A 14,580-nucleotide genomic window follows, 5' to 3' on the forward strand; every position below is an offset into this window, starting at 1 on the left:
CTCAGCTGATTAATCAGAGGTTCAGGCTGTGATTACCAATCTCCCATACAGCCCCTATGGGTCGCAGTGTCTCCCTATGGGTCACTATGTGTTCCTAAGTGCCGAATGTCCCCCCTATGTGTCCCATTGGCCCCCTTTGGGGTTTCTATGGGGACTCTTATTGGTATCTCTGGGCCCAAATGTCTTCCTATGTGTATCTATGGGTTTCAATGAGGTCCCTATGTGCCTCTATGGGGTCTCTTATGGGTATCAGTGGAGCCCCTATGTGTCTCTACGGGTCTCACTGTTCCCCACTGTAATCCATGGGGTCCCTCTGTGTCCCAATATCCACACTATGGGTTGCTATGTACCTCTACGGGGTGTCTATGTGGTCTCTTATGGGTATCTCTGGGCCCAAATGTCTTCCTATGTGCATCTATGGGTTTCAATGTGGTCCCGATGTGCCTCTATGGGGTCTCTATGGGTCTCAGCAATGTCCCTATGTGTCTCTATGGGTCTCACTGTCCCCCACTGTAATCCATGGGATCCCTATGTGTCCCAATGTCCCCCTATGGGTCCCAGTGTCTCCCTATGGGTCACTATGTGTCCCTATGTGTCCTAATATCCCCCCTATGGGTAGCTATGTACCTCTATGGGTTCTCTGTGGGGCTCTATGTGGTGCCTATGGAGCTCTATGGGGTTCTATGGGGCGTTCTGAGGTTTCTATGGGGTGTCTATGGAACGCTATGGTGTGTCTATGTGGCAAAATGAGTTTCTATGGGTGGCTATGGGAGCTCTATGGGGCACAATGGGTTGCCTACGGGGCTCTATGGGATGTCTATGGGGCTCTATGGTGCGGCTATATGTCCTTATGTGGTGTCTATGTGGCACTATGTAGTGCTATGGGGTGCTGTGAAGCACTATGGGGTGCTATGGGGCTCTATGGAGCAGTATAGGGTGTCTATGGGTCCCTATGTGGTGCAATGGGGCGTTGTGGGGCACAAGGGAGTGTCTATGAGGCTCCATGGGCTGCTATGGGGGCACTGTGGAGTAGCTATGGGATGATTTGGGGTCTCTTTGTGCCCCTATGGGGCGCTATGTGTCACTATGTGGTGTCTATGGGGCTCTATGGGGTGGCTATGCGGTGCTGTAGGGTGGCTATGGGGTGCTTTGGGGTATCCTTGGGTTCCTATGGGGCGCTATGGGTGACTATGGGGTGCTATGGTTTGCTATGGGGCTCTATGCGGAATAATGGGGTCTCTATGGGGCGCTATGGGGTCCATATGGGGCTCTATGGGGAGTCTATGGGGTGTCTTTGGGGATCTATGGGTTGTCTGTGGGGCTCTATGGGGTCTGCATGGGGTCTGTATGGGGTTCAGTGGGTCTCTATGGGGCTCTATGGGGTGTCTACAGGCACTATGGGGCGATATGGGGTGTCTATGTGGTTCAATTGGGCTCTATGGTGTGGCTGTATGGCCTTATGTGGTGTCTATGGGGCACTGTGGGCTGCTATGGGGTGCTGTGGGGAACTATGGGGTGTCTATGGGGCTCTATGGAGCAGTATGCTGTGTCTATGGGTCCCTATGGGGTGCAATGGGGTGCTGTGGGGCACAATGGAGTGTCTATGAGGCTCCATGGGCTGCTATGGGGCACTATGGAGTAGGTATGGGGTGCTATGGGGTCTCTTTGGGCCCCTATGGGTCACTATGGGGTGTCTATGGGGCTCCATGGGGTATCTTTGTTTTCCTATGGGGTGCTATGGGTGACTATGGGGTCGCTATGGGTTTCTTTGAGGAAGTGCCAACTCCTGCCCAACTTGTGATATCTCCTGCACCACAAGTTCCAAGACTTGCCCCACAAGTTCCACCTACCATCCCACAAGTGCCACCTCCTGCCCCACATGTGCCACCTCCCGACCCACAAGTGCCACCTCCTGCCGTGCAAGTGCCAGCTCCTGCCCCGAAAGTGCCAGCTCCTGCTCCACATGTGCCACCTCTCGCCCCACAAGTTCCAGCTCCCGCCCCATAAGTGCCACCTCCCTCTCCAGAAATTCCACCTCCCGCCCACAAGTGCCACATCGCTCCCCACAAGTGCCACCTCCTGCCCCACTAGTGCCACCTCCCGCCCCACAAGTGCCACCTCCAGCCCCACAAGTGCAACCTCCCACCCCACAAGTACCAAATCCTGCCCCACAACGTCCACCTCCTGCCCCAGAAGTGCCATCTCCTGCCCCACATGTGTCACCTCCTGCCCCACATCATCCACCTCCAAACCCATAAGTGCCACCTCCTGCACAACAAGTGCCATTTCCTGCCCCACAAGTGCCATTTCCCCCCCCACATGTGCCAACTCCTGCCTTACAAGTTTCACCTCCCACCCCACAAATTCCACCTCCCACCCCACAAATTCCACCTCCCACCCCACAAGTTCCACCTCCTGCCCCAAAAGTGCCAATTCCTGCTTCACAAGTGCCAGCTCATGCTTCACAAATGCCAGCTCATGCCCCAAATCATCAACTTACTGCCCCACAAGTGCCACCTCTAACCCCACAAAGACAGCCTCCTGCCCCACATCATCCACCTCCTGCCCCACAAGTGACAATACCTGTTCCACAAGTGCCACCTCCCGCCCCACAACTTCAACATCCCGCCACACAAGTGCCGACTCCTGGCAACGTGTGCCACATCCTGCCCCACAAGTGCCAGCTCCTGCCCCACATGTTCCACCTACCACCCCACAAATTCCACCTCATGCCCCACAAGTGCCAACTCCCAACCCACAAATGCCAAATCCTGCAATGCAACTTCCACCTCCTGCTCCACAAGTGCCACCTCCTGCCCCACATCGTCCACCTCCCACCCAAAAATTGCCACCAATTGCCCCACAAGTGCCAATTCCTGCCCCACATCTGCCAGTTCATGCCCCACAAGTGCCACATTTGTCCACACTACTGCCACCTCCCCCCCCAAATAATCCACGTCCTGCCCCACAAGTGTCACTGACTGACCAACTTCCTCCTCCTGACCCACAAGTGCCAGCTCCTGCCCCACAAGAGCCACTTCCTGCCCCACAAGTACCTCTTCCCTCCCAACAAGTTCCAATTTCCGCCCCACTAGTGCCACCTCCTGCCCCACATCATCCACCTCCCGCCCCACAATTGCCACCTCCCGCCCCAAAAGTGCCACCTCCTGCCCCACAAGTGCCACCTCCTGCCCCACAAGTGCAACCTCCTGCCCCACATCGTCCACCTCCCACCCAACAAGTGCCACCACCTGCCCCACAAGTGCCAATTCCTGCCCCACATGTGCCAGCTCATGCTTCACAAGTGCCAGCTCCTGCACTACATCATCCACTTCCTGCTCACAAGTGCCACCTCCTGACCGACAAAGACATCCTCCTGCCCCATAAGTGCCAATTTCTGCCCCACAAGTGCCAGCTTATTCCCCACAAGTGCCACATTTGTCCACACCACTGCCTCCTCCCCACCAAATAATCCACCTCCTGCCCCACAAGTGTCACTGACTGACCAACTTCCTCCTCCTGACCCACAAGTGCCAGCACCTGCCCCACAAGAGCCACTTCCTGCCCCACAAGTGCCACTTCCTGCCCCACAAGTACCTCTTCCCTCCCAACAAGTTCCAATTTCCGCCCAACAAGTACCACCTCCTTCTGCACAAGTGCAACCTCCTGCCCTAAAAGCTCCATTTCCTGCCCCAGAAGTGCCACCTCCCACCCCACAAGTGCCACCTCCTGCCCTACAACTTCCACCTCCTGGCCCACAAGTGCCACCTCCCGCCCTACAACTGCCAAACCCTGCCCCAAAACTTCCACCTCCTGCCCAACAATTTCCAACTCGTGCCCCACAATTGCCACCTCCTGCCACACAAATGCCACCTTCTGCCTCAAAATGCCACATCCTGCCCAACAACTCCAACCTCCCGCCCCACAGGTACCACCTCCTGCTCCACAAGTTCCACCTCCTGCCCCATAAGTTCCACCTTACGCCCCACAAGTGCCATCTCCTGCCCCAAAAGCTCAATTTCCTGCCCCATCAGTGCCACCTCCCGCACCACAAGTGCCACCTCCTGCCCCAGAAGTGCCAATTTCTGCCCCACAAGTGCCACTTCCCGCCTTACAAATGCTACCTCCTGCCACACAACTTTCACCTCCTGCCCCACAAGTGCAACCTCCTGTCTCACAAGTGCAACCTCCCGCCCCACAACTTCCACAACCTGACCCACAAGTGCCACCTCCCGTCACTCAACTTCCAACTCCCGCCCCACAAGTGCCACCTCCCGCCCTACAACTTCCACATCCCGCCCCACAACTTCCAACTCCTGGCCCACAAGTGCGACCTCCTGCCTCACCATTACCATCTCCCGCCCCACAATTTCCACCTCCTGCCCCACAAGTGCCACAACCTGCTCCACAATTTCAACGTCCTGCCTTACAAGTGCCACATTCTGCCCCACAAGTGTAGGCTCCTGCTCCACAAGTGCCACCTCCCGAACCACAACCTCAACCTCTGGCCCCACAAGTCCCACCTCCCGCCCCACAAGTGCCACATCCCGCCCCACAAGTGCCACCACCCGCCCCACAAGTGCCACCTTCTGTTCCACAACTTCCAACTCCTGCCTTACAAGTTATAACTCTTGCCCCACAAGTGTTGCATTTTGCCCCACAAGTGCCACCTCCCGCCTCACAAGTGCCACCTCCCGACCCACAAGTGCCAACTCCTGCCCCGCAACTTCCATCTCCTGCTCCACAAGTGCCAACTCGAACCGCACAATTGCCACCTCCTTCCCCATATCAACCACCTCCCATCCAACAAGTGCCACCTCCTGCCCCACAAGTGCCAATTCCTGCCCCACAAGTGCCAGCTCATGCTCCACAAGTGCCAGCTCCTGCCCCTCATCATCCACCTCCTGCCCCACAAGTGCCACCTCCTGACCCACAACATCAATCTCCAGCCCCACAAGAGCCGCCTCCTGCCCGACAAGTTACACCTGCTACAAGTTCCACAAGTGCCACCTCCCTGCTCACGAGTGCCACCTCCCGCCCCACATGTACCACCTCCTGCATCACAACTTCCACCTCCCGCCCCACATGTACCACCTCCTGCATCACAACTTCCACCTCTCGCCCCACATGTACCACCTCCTGCATCACAACTTACACCTCCCGTCCCACATGTACCACCTCCTGCATCACAACTTCCACCTCCCGCCCCACATGTACCACCTCCTGCATCACAACTTCCACCTCCCGCCCCACATGTACCACCTCCTGCATCACAACTTCCATCTCCCGCCCCACATGTACCACCTCCTGCATCACAACTTCCACCTCCCGCCCCACAAATGCCACCTCCTGCCCTTCAAGTGCCACCTCAGGCCCCACAAGTGCCCCCTCCCGCTCCACAAGTGCCACGTCCTGCCCCACAAGTGCCATCTCCCGCCCCACAAGGGCCAAATCCTGCCACGCAACATCCACCTCCTGCCCCACATTATCCACCTCCCACCCCACAAGTGCCACCTCCTGTGGCACAAGTGCCAATTCCAGCCCTAAAAGTGCCAGCTCATGCTTCACAATTGCCAGCTCCTGCCCCACATCATCCACCTCCTGCCCCACAAGTGCCACCTCCTATCCCACATGTGCCAACTCCTGCCCCACAAGTGCCATTTCCTGCACCACATTTGCCACCTCCTGCCCCACAAGTGCCACCTCCCAACCCACAAGTTCAACCTCCGGACACACAAGTGCCATCTCCCGCCCCACAAGTGCCATCTCCCGCCCCACAAGTGCCAAATCCTGACGTGCAACTTCCACCTCCTGCTCCACAAGTGCCATCTCCTGCCCCACAAGTGCCACCTCCCGCCACACAAGTGCCACCTCCCGCCCCTCTATAGCCACCTCCTGCCCCACAAGTTACACCTCTTGCCCCACAACGTCGACCCCCGCCCCACATGTGCCACCACCTGACCCACAAGTGCCAACTCCTGCCCCACAAGTGCCATTTCCTGCACCACATTTGTCGCGTCCTGCCCCACAAGTGCCGGCTCCTGCCCCACAAGTGCTACCTCTCGCCCCACAACCTCAACCTCCAGCCACACAAGTGCCACCTCCCGCCCCACTACTTCCACGTCACACCCCAAATCTTCTTACCTTCCACCCCACAAGTGCCACCTCCTGCCCCAAACCTTCAACCTACTGCCCCACAACTGCCACTTCCCACCCAGCAATTGCCACCCCCCACCCCACAAGTGCCTCATCCCACCCCACAAGTGCCAACCCTTACCCACAAGTGCTAACTCCTGCCCCACATCATCCACCAACCGCCCCACAAGTGTCACCTCCTGCCCCACAACTTCCATCTCCCACTCCACAAGTGCCACCTACTGCACAACAAATACCATCTCATGCCCCATAAGTGCCACCTCCTGCCCCACAACCGCTACCTCCTGCCTCATATCATTCACCTCCCGCCCCACAATTTCCACCTCCTCCTCAACTAGTGCCACGTGCTGCCCCACAAGTTCCATTTCCCGCCCCACAAGTGCCACCTCCCGCCCCACAAGTGCCGCCTCCAGCCACACAAGTGCTAAATCGTGCCGCACAACTTCCACCTCCCGCCCCACAACTGCCACCTCCCGCCTTAAAAGTGCCACCTCCCGACCCACAAGTGCCTCCTCCTGTCCCACAGTTGTCACCTCCTGCTCCACAAGTTACACCTCACCCCCCACAAGTTCTACCACCCACTCCACAAGTGCCACCTGCAGCCCCAGAAGTGTCAAATCCTGCCACACAACTTCCACATCCAGCCCCACAAGTGCCACCTCCCACCCCACAACTTCCACTTCCCGCCCAACAACGGCCTCCTCCTACCCCACAAGTGCCTCCTCCTGCCCCACAAGTGCCACTTCCTGCCCCACAAGTGCCACCTCCTGCCCCAGAAGTGCCAATTTCTGCCCCACAAGTGCCACTTCCCGCCTTACAAATGCCACCTCCTGCCCCACAACTTTCACCTCCTGCCCCACAAGTGCAACCTCCCTGCCCACGAGTGACACAATCTGCCCAAGTGCCACCTCCTGCCTCACAACTTCCACCTCCCGCCCCACAAGTGCCACCTCCTGTCTCACAAGTGCAATCTCCCACCCACAACTTCCACAACCTGCCCCACAAGTGCCACCTCCTGTCACTCAACTTCCAACTCCCGCCCCACAAGTGCCACCTCCCGCCCCACATGTACCACCTCCTGCATCACAACTTCCACCTCCTGCCCCACATGTACCACCTCCTGCATCACAACTTCCACCTCCCGCCCCACATGTACAACCTCCTGCATCACAACTTCCACCTCCCGCCCCATATGTACCACCTCCTGCATCACAACTTCCACCTCCCGCCCCACATGTACCACCTCCTGCATCACACCTTCCACCTCCCGCCCCACATGTACCACCTCCTGCATCACAACTTCCACCTCCCGCCCCACATGTACCACCTCCTGCATCACAACTTACACCTCCCGCCCCACATGTACCACCTCCTGCATCACAGCTTCCACCTCCCGCCCCACATGTACCACCTCCTGCATCACAACTTCCACCTCCCGCCCCACATGTACCACCTCCTGCATCACAACTTACACCTCCCGCCCCACATGTACCACCTCCTGCATCACAACTTCCACCTCCCGCCCCACAAATGCCACCTCCTGCCCTTCAAGTGCCACCTCAGGCCCCACAAGTGCCCCCTCCCGCTCCACAAGTGCCACGTCCTGCCCCACAAGTGCCATCTCCCGCCCCACAAGGGCCAAATCCTGCCACGCAACATCCACCTCCTGCCCCACATCATCCACCTCCCACCCCACTAGTGCCACCTCCTGTGGCACAAGTGCCAATTCCAGCCCTAAAAGTGCCAGCTCATGCTTCACAATTGCCAGCTCCTGCCCCACATCATCCACCTCCTGCCCCACAAGTGCCACCTCCTATCCCACATGTGCCAACTCCTGCCCCACAAGTGCCATTTCCTGCACCACATTTGCCACCTCCTGCCCCACAAGTGCCACCTCCCAACCCACAAGTTTAACCTCCGGACACACAAGTGCCATCTCCCGCCCCACAAGTGCCAAATCCTGACGTGCAACTTCCACCTCCTGCTCCACAAGTGCCACCTCCCGCCCCTCTATAGCCACCTCCTGCCCCACAAGTTACACCTCTTGCCCCACAACGTCGACCCCCGCCCCACATGTGCCACCACCTGACCCACAAGTGCCAACTCCTGCCCCACAAGTGCCATTTCCTGCACCACATTTGTCGCGTCCTGCCCCACAAGTGCCGGCTCCTGCCCCACAAGTGCCGGCTCCTGCCCCACAATTGCTACCTCTCGCCCCACAACCTCAACCTCCAGCCACACAAGTGCCACCTCCTTCCCCACAACTTCCATCTCCCACTCCACAAGTGCCACCTACTGCACAACAAATACCATCTCATGCCCCATAAGTGCCACCTCCTGCCCCACAACCGCTACCTCCTGCCTCATATCATTCACCTCCCACCCCACAATTTCCACCTCCTGCTCAACTAGTGCCACGTGCTGCCCCACAAGTTCCATTTCCCGCCCCACAAGTGCCACCTCCCGCCCCACAAGTGCCGCCTCCAGCCACACAAGTGCTAAATCGTGCCGCACAACTTCCACCTCCCGCCCCACAACTGCCACCTCCCGCCTTAAAAGTGCCACCTCCCGACCCACAAGTGCCTCCTCCTGTCCCACAGTTGTCACCTCCCGCTCCACAAGTTACACCTCACCCCCCACAAGTTCTACCACCCACCCCACAAGTGCCACCTGAAGCCCCAGAAGTGTCAAATCCTGCCACACAACTTCCACATCCAGCCCCACAAGTGCCACCTCCCACCCCACAACTTCCACTTCCCGCCCAACAACGGCCTCCTCCTGCCCCACAAGTGCCTCCTCCTGCCCAACAAGTGCCACTTCCTGCCCCACAAGTGCCACCTCCTGCCCCAGAAGTGCCAATTTCTGCCCCACAAGTGCCACTTCCCGCCTTACAAATGCCACCTCCTGCCCCACAACTTTCACCTCCTGCCCCACAAGTGCAACCTCCCTGCCCACGAGTGACACAATCTGCCCAAGTGCCACCTCCTGCCTCACAACTTCCACCTCCCGCCCCACAAGTGCCACCTCCTGTCTCACAAGTGCAACCTCCCAACCACAACTTCCACAACCTGCCCCACAAGTGCCACCTCCCGTCACTCAACTTCCAACTCCCGCCCCACAAGTGCCACCTCCCGCCCTACAACTTCCACATCCCGCCCCACAACTTCCAACTCCTGGCCCACAAGTGCGACCTCCTGCCCCACCATTACCACCTCCTTCCCCACAATTTCCACCTCCTGCCCCACAAGTGCCACAACCTGCTCCACAATTTCAACGTCCTGCCTTACAAGTGCCACATTCTGCCCCACAAGTGTAGGCTCCTGCTCCACAAGTGCCACCTCCCGAACCACAACCTCAACCTCTGGCCCCACAAGTCCCACCTCCCGCCCCACAAGTGCCACATCCCGCCCCACAAGTGCCACCACCCGCCCCACAAGTGCCACCTTCTGTTCCACAACTTCCAACTCCTGCCTTACAAGTTATAACTCCTGCCCCACAAGTGTTGCATTTTGCCCCACAAGTGCCACCTCCCGCCTCACAAGTGCCACCTCCCGACCCACAAGTGCCAACTCCTGCCCCGCAACTTCCATCTCCTGCTCCACAAGTGCCACCTCGAACCGCACAATTGCCACCTCCTTCCCCATATCAACCACCTCCCATCCAACAAGTGCCACCTCCTGCCCCACAAGTGCCAATTCCTGCCCCACAAGTGCCAGCTCATGCTTCACAAGTGCCAGCTCCTGCCCCTCATCATCCACCTCCTGCCCCACAAGTGCCACCTCCTGACCCACAACATCAATCTCCAGCCCCACAAGAGCCGCCTCCTGCCCGACAAGTTACACCTGCTACAACTTCCACAAGTGCCACCTCCCTGCTCACGAGTGCCACATCCCGCCCCACATGTACCACCTCCTGCATCACAACTTCCACCTCCCGCCCCACATGTACCACCTCCTGCATCACAACTTCCACCTCCCGCCCCACATGTACCACCTCCTGCATCACAACTTCCACCTCCCGAACCACAACCTCAACCTCTGGCCCCACAAGTCCCACCTCCCGCCCCACAAGTGCCACATCCCGCCCCACAAGTGCCACCTTCTGTTCCACAACTTCCACCTCCTGCCCCACAAAATATAACTCCTGCCCCACAAGTGTTGCATTTTGCCCCACAAGTGCCACCTCCCGCTCCACAAGTGCCACCTCCTGCCCCACAAGTGCCACCTCCCGCCCCACAAGCGCCACCTCCTGTCTCACAAGTGCCACCTCCCGCCCCACAACTTCCACAACCTGCCCCACAAGTGCCACCTCCCGCCCCACATGTACCACCTCCTGCATCACAACTTCCACCTCCCGCCCCACATGTACCACCTCCTGCATCACAACTTCCAACTCCCGCCCCACATGTACCACCTCCTGCCCTACAAGTGCGACCTTAGGCCCCACAAGTGCCCCCTCCCGCTCCACAAGTGCCACGTCCTGCCCCACAAGTGCCATCTCCCGCCCCACAAGGGCCAAATCCTGCCACGCAACATCCACCTCCTGCCCCACATCATCCACCTCCCACCCCACAAGTGCCACCTCCTGTGGCACAAGTGCCAATTCCAGCCCTAAATGTGCCAGCTCATGCTTCACAATTGCCAGCTCCTGCCCCACATCATCCACCTCCTGCCCCACAAGTGCCACCTCCTATCCCACATGTGCCAACTCCTGCCCCACAAGTGCCACATCCTGCACCACAACTGCCACCTCCCGCCTTAAAAGTGCCACCTCCCGACCCACAAGTGCCACCTCCTGTCCCACAGTTTCACCTCCCGCTCCACAAGTTACACCTCACCCCCCACAAGTTCAACCACCCACCCCACAAGTGCCACCTGCAGCCCCAGAAGTGTCAAATCCTGCCACACAACTTCCACCTCACGCCCCACAAGTGCCACGTCCCGCCCCACAAGTGCCACAACCCGCCCCACAAATCCAACTCCTGACCCACAAGTGCCACCTCCCGCCCCACAAGTTCCACCTCCCGCACCACAAGTGCCACCTCCCGACCCACATGTGCCAACTTCTGCCCCACAAGTGCCAGCTCCTGCCCCTCAAGTGTCACCTCTTCCCCACAAGTGCCACCTTCTGCTCCACAAGTTCCACTTCCTGCCGCACAAGTGATACCTCCAGCCCCACAACTGCCACCACCCGCCCCACAACTTCCACCTCCCGCCTCACAAGTGCAACCTCCAGGCCCACAAGTGCCACCTCCAGATCCACAAGAATTAACTCCTGCCCCACAAGTGCCACCTCCTGCCCTTCAAGAGCCACTTCTTGCCCCTCAAGTAACATTTCCTGCCCCACAAGTGCCACCTCCCGCCCCACAAGTGCCACCACCCTCCCCACAACTTCAACCTCCTTCCCCAAAACATCCACCTCCCGCCCCACAGGTGTCATCATCTGTCCCACAACTGCCACATCCCGCCCCACAAGTGCCACCCCTTGCCCCACAAGTGCCACATCCCACCGCACAATTTCCACCTCTTGTCATACGAGTCCCACCTCCCGCCCAACAACAGCCTCCTCCTGCCCCACAAGTGCCACCTCCTGCCCCACAAGTGCCACCTCCCACCCCACAATTGCCACATCCCCCCCCACAAGTTCCACCTCCTGCCTTACAAGTGCCAATTCCTGCCCTACAAGTGCCAGCTCATTCCCCTGAAGTGCCAGCTCCTGCCCCACAAGTTCCACATTTTGCCACACCACTGCCACCTCCCCCCCCAAAATAATCCACCTCCTGCCCCACAGGTGTCACTGACCGCCCAACTTCATCCTCCTGACACACAAGTGCCACCTCCCGCCCCACAAGAGCCACCTCCCGCCCTACAACTTCCATGTCCTGGCTCACAAGTTCCACCTCCTGCCTCAAAAGAGCCACCTCCCGCCCCACAACTTCCACGTAACGCCACATAAGTTCCACCTCCTGCCCAACAAGTGCCACCTCTCGTCCCACAAGGACCACCTCCTGCCCCACAAGTGCCACCTCCTGCCCAACAAGTGCCACCACCCTCCCCAAAATGCCAACTCCCGCCCCACAAGTGCCACGTCCAGCCCCACAACTTCCACCTCCTGCCCCAAAAGTGTCAACTCCTGCCCCATAAGTTCCATATCCCGCCCCACAAGTGCCACTACCTGCCCCACTAGTGCCATCTCCATTTCCACAGGTGCCACCTCCCGCCCCACAACTTCCACGTAACGCCCCATAAGTTCCACCTCCTGCCCAACAAGTGCCACCTCTCGTCCCACAAGGACCACCTCCTGCCCCACAAGTGCCACCTCTTGCCCCACAAGTGCCAAATACTTCCCCACAACTTCCACCTTCTGCCGAAACTAGTGCCAACTCCAATTCCACAAGTGCCACCTCCCACACCACAAGTGCCACCACCTGACCCACAAGTGCCAACTCCTGCCCCACAAGTGCCATTTCTTGCCCCACAAGTGCCACCTCCTGCCCCACAAGTGCCATTTCCTGCCCTACAACTTCCACCTCCTGCCCCACAAGAGCCAGTTCCAGCCCCACAAAGGCCACCTCCCACCCCACAACTTCAACATCCCGCCACACAAGTGCCACCTCCTGCCCAACGTGTGCCACATCCTGCCCCACAAGTGCCACATACTGCCCCACATCATCCACCTCCTGCCTCAAAAATGCCTCCTCCTGACCCACAATTGCCACCTGCCGCCCCACAACATCCACCTCACACCCCACAAGTGCCACCTCCCGCCCCAGAAGTGCCACAACCCGCCCCACAAATCCAACTCCTGACCCACAAGTGCCACCTCCCGCCCCACAAGTTCCACCTTCCGCACCACAAGTGCCACCTCCTGCCCCACAAGTGCCTCCTCCTGCCCCACAAGTGCCTCCTCCTGCCCCACAAGTGCCTCCTCCTGCCCTACAAGTGCTACCTACTTCCCCACAAGTGCCTTTTCCTGCCCCACAAGTGCCTCCTCCTGCCCCACAAGTGCCACCTCCTGCCCCACAAGTGCCACCTCCTGCCCCACAAGTGCCACCTCCTGCCCCACAAGTGCTACCTATTTCCCCACAAGTGCCTCCTCCTGCCCCACAAGTGCCTCCTCCTGCCCCACAAGTGCCTCCTCCTGCCCCACAAGTGCCACCTCTTGCCCCACAAGTGCCACCTCCTGCCACACAAGTGCCACTTCCTGCCCCACAAGTGCTACCTACTTCCCCACAAGTGCCACCTCCTGCCCCACATCATCCACCTCCTGCCTCACAAATGCCTCCTCCTGACCCACAATTGCCACCTGCCGCCCCACAACTTCCACCTCACGCCCCACAAGTGCCACGTCCCGCCCCACAAGTGCCACAACCCGCCCCACAAATCCAACTCCTGACCCACAAGTGCCACCTCCCGCCCCACAAGTTCCACTTCCCGCACCACAAGTGCCACCTCCTGCCCCACAACTGCCACCTCCCGACCCACATGTACCAACTTCTGCCCCACAAGTGCCAGCTCCTGCCCCTCAAGTGTCAACTCCTCCCCACAAGTGCCACTTCCTGCCGCACAAGTGATACCTCCAGCCCCACAACTGCCACCACCCGCCCCACAACTTCCACCTCCCGCCTCACAAGTGCAACATCCAGGCCCACAAGTGCCACCTCCAGATCCACAAGAATTAACTCCTGCCCCACAAGTGCCACCTCCTGCCCTTCAAGAGCCACTTCTTGCCCCACAAGTAACATTTCCTGCCCCACAAGATCCAACTCCTGCCCCATTAGTGCCACCTCCCGCCCCACAAGTGCCACCACCCTCCCCACAACTTCAACCTCCCTCCCCAAAACATCCACCTCCCGCCCCACAGGTGTCATCATCTGTCCCACAACTGCCACATCCCGCCCCACAAGTGCCACCCCTTGCCCCACGAGTGCCACATCCCACCGCACAATTTCCACCTCTTGTTACACAATTCCCACCTCCCGCCCAACAACAGCCTCCTCCTGCCCCACAAGTGCAACCTCCTGCCCCACAAGTGCCACCTCGCAAGCCACAAGTGCCACATCCCGCCCCACAAGTTCCACCTCCTGCCTTACAAGTGCCAATTCCTGCCCTACAAGTGCCAGCTCATTCCCCTGAAGTGCCAGCTCCTGCCCCACAAGTGCCACATTTGTCCACACCACTGCCACCTTCCCTCCAAATAATCCACCTCCTGCCCCACAAGTGTCACTGACCGCCCAACTTCATCCTCCTGACACACAAGTGCAACCTCCCGCTCCACAACTTCCACCTCCCACTCCACAACTTCCACCTCCTGCCCCAGTAGTGTCACCTCCCGACCCACAAGTGCCACCTCCCGCCCCACAAGAGCCACCTCCCGCCCTACAACTTCCACCTCCTGGCTCATAAGTTCCACCTCCTGCCTCAA

The sequence above is a fragment of the Coturnix japonica genome, unplaced genomic scaffold, assembly GCF_054131305.1.
Source record: "Coturnix japonica strain WE unplaced genomic scaffold, WE-NBRP24 Scf039, whole genome shotgun sequence".
NCBI classification, from domain to species: Eukaryota; Metazoa; Chordata; class Aves; order Galliformes; family Phasianidae; genus Coturnix; species Coturnix japonica.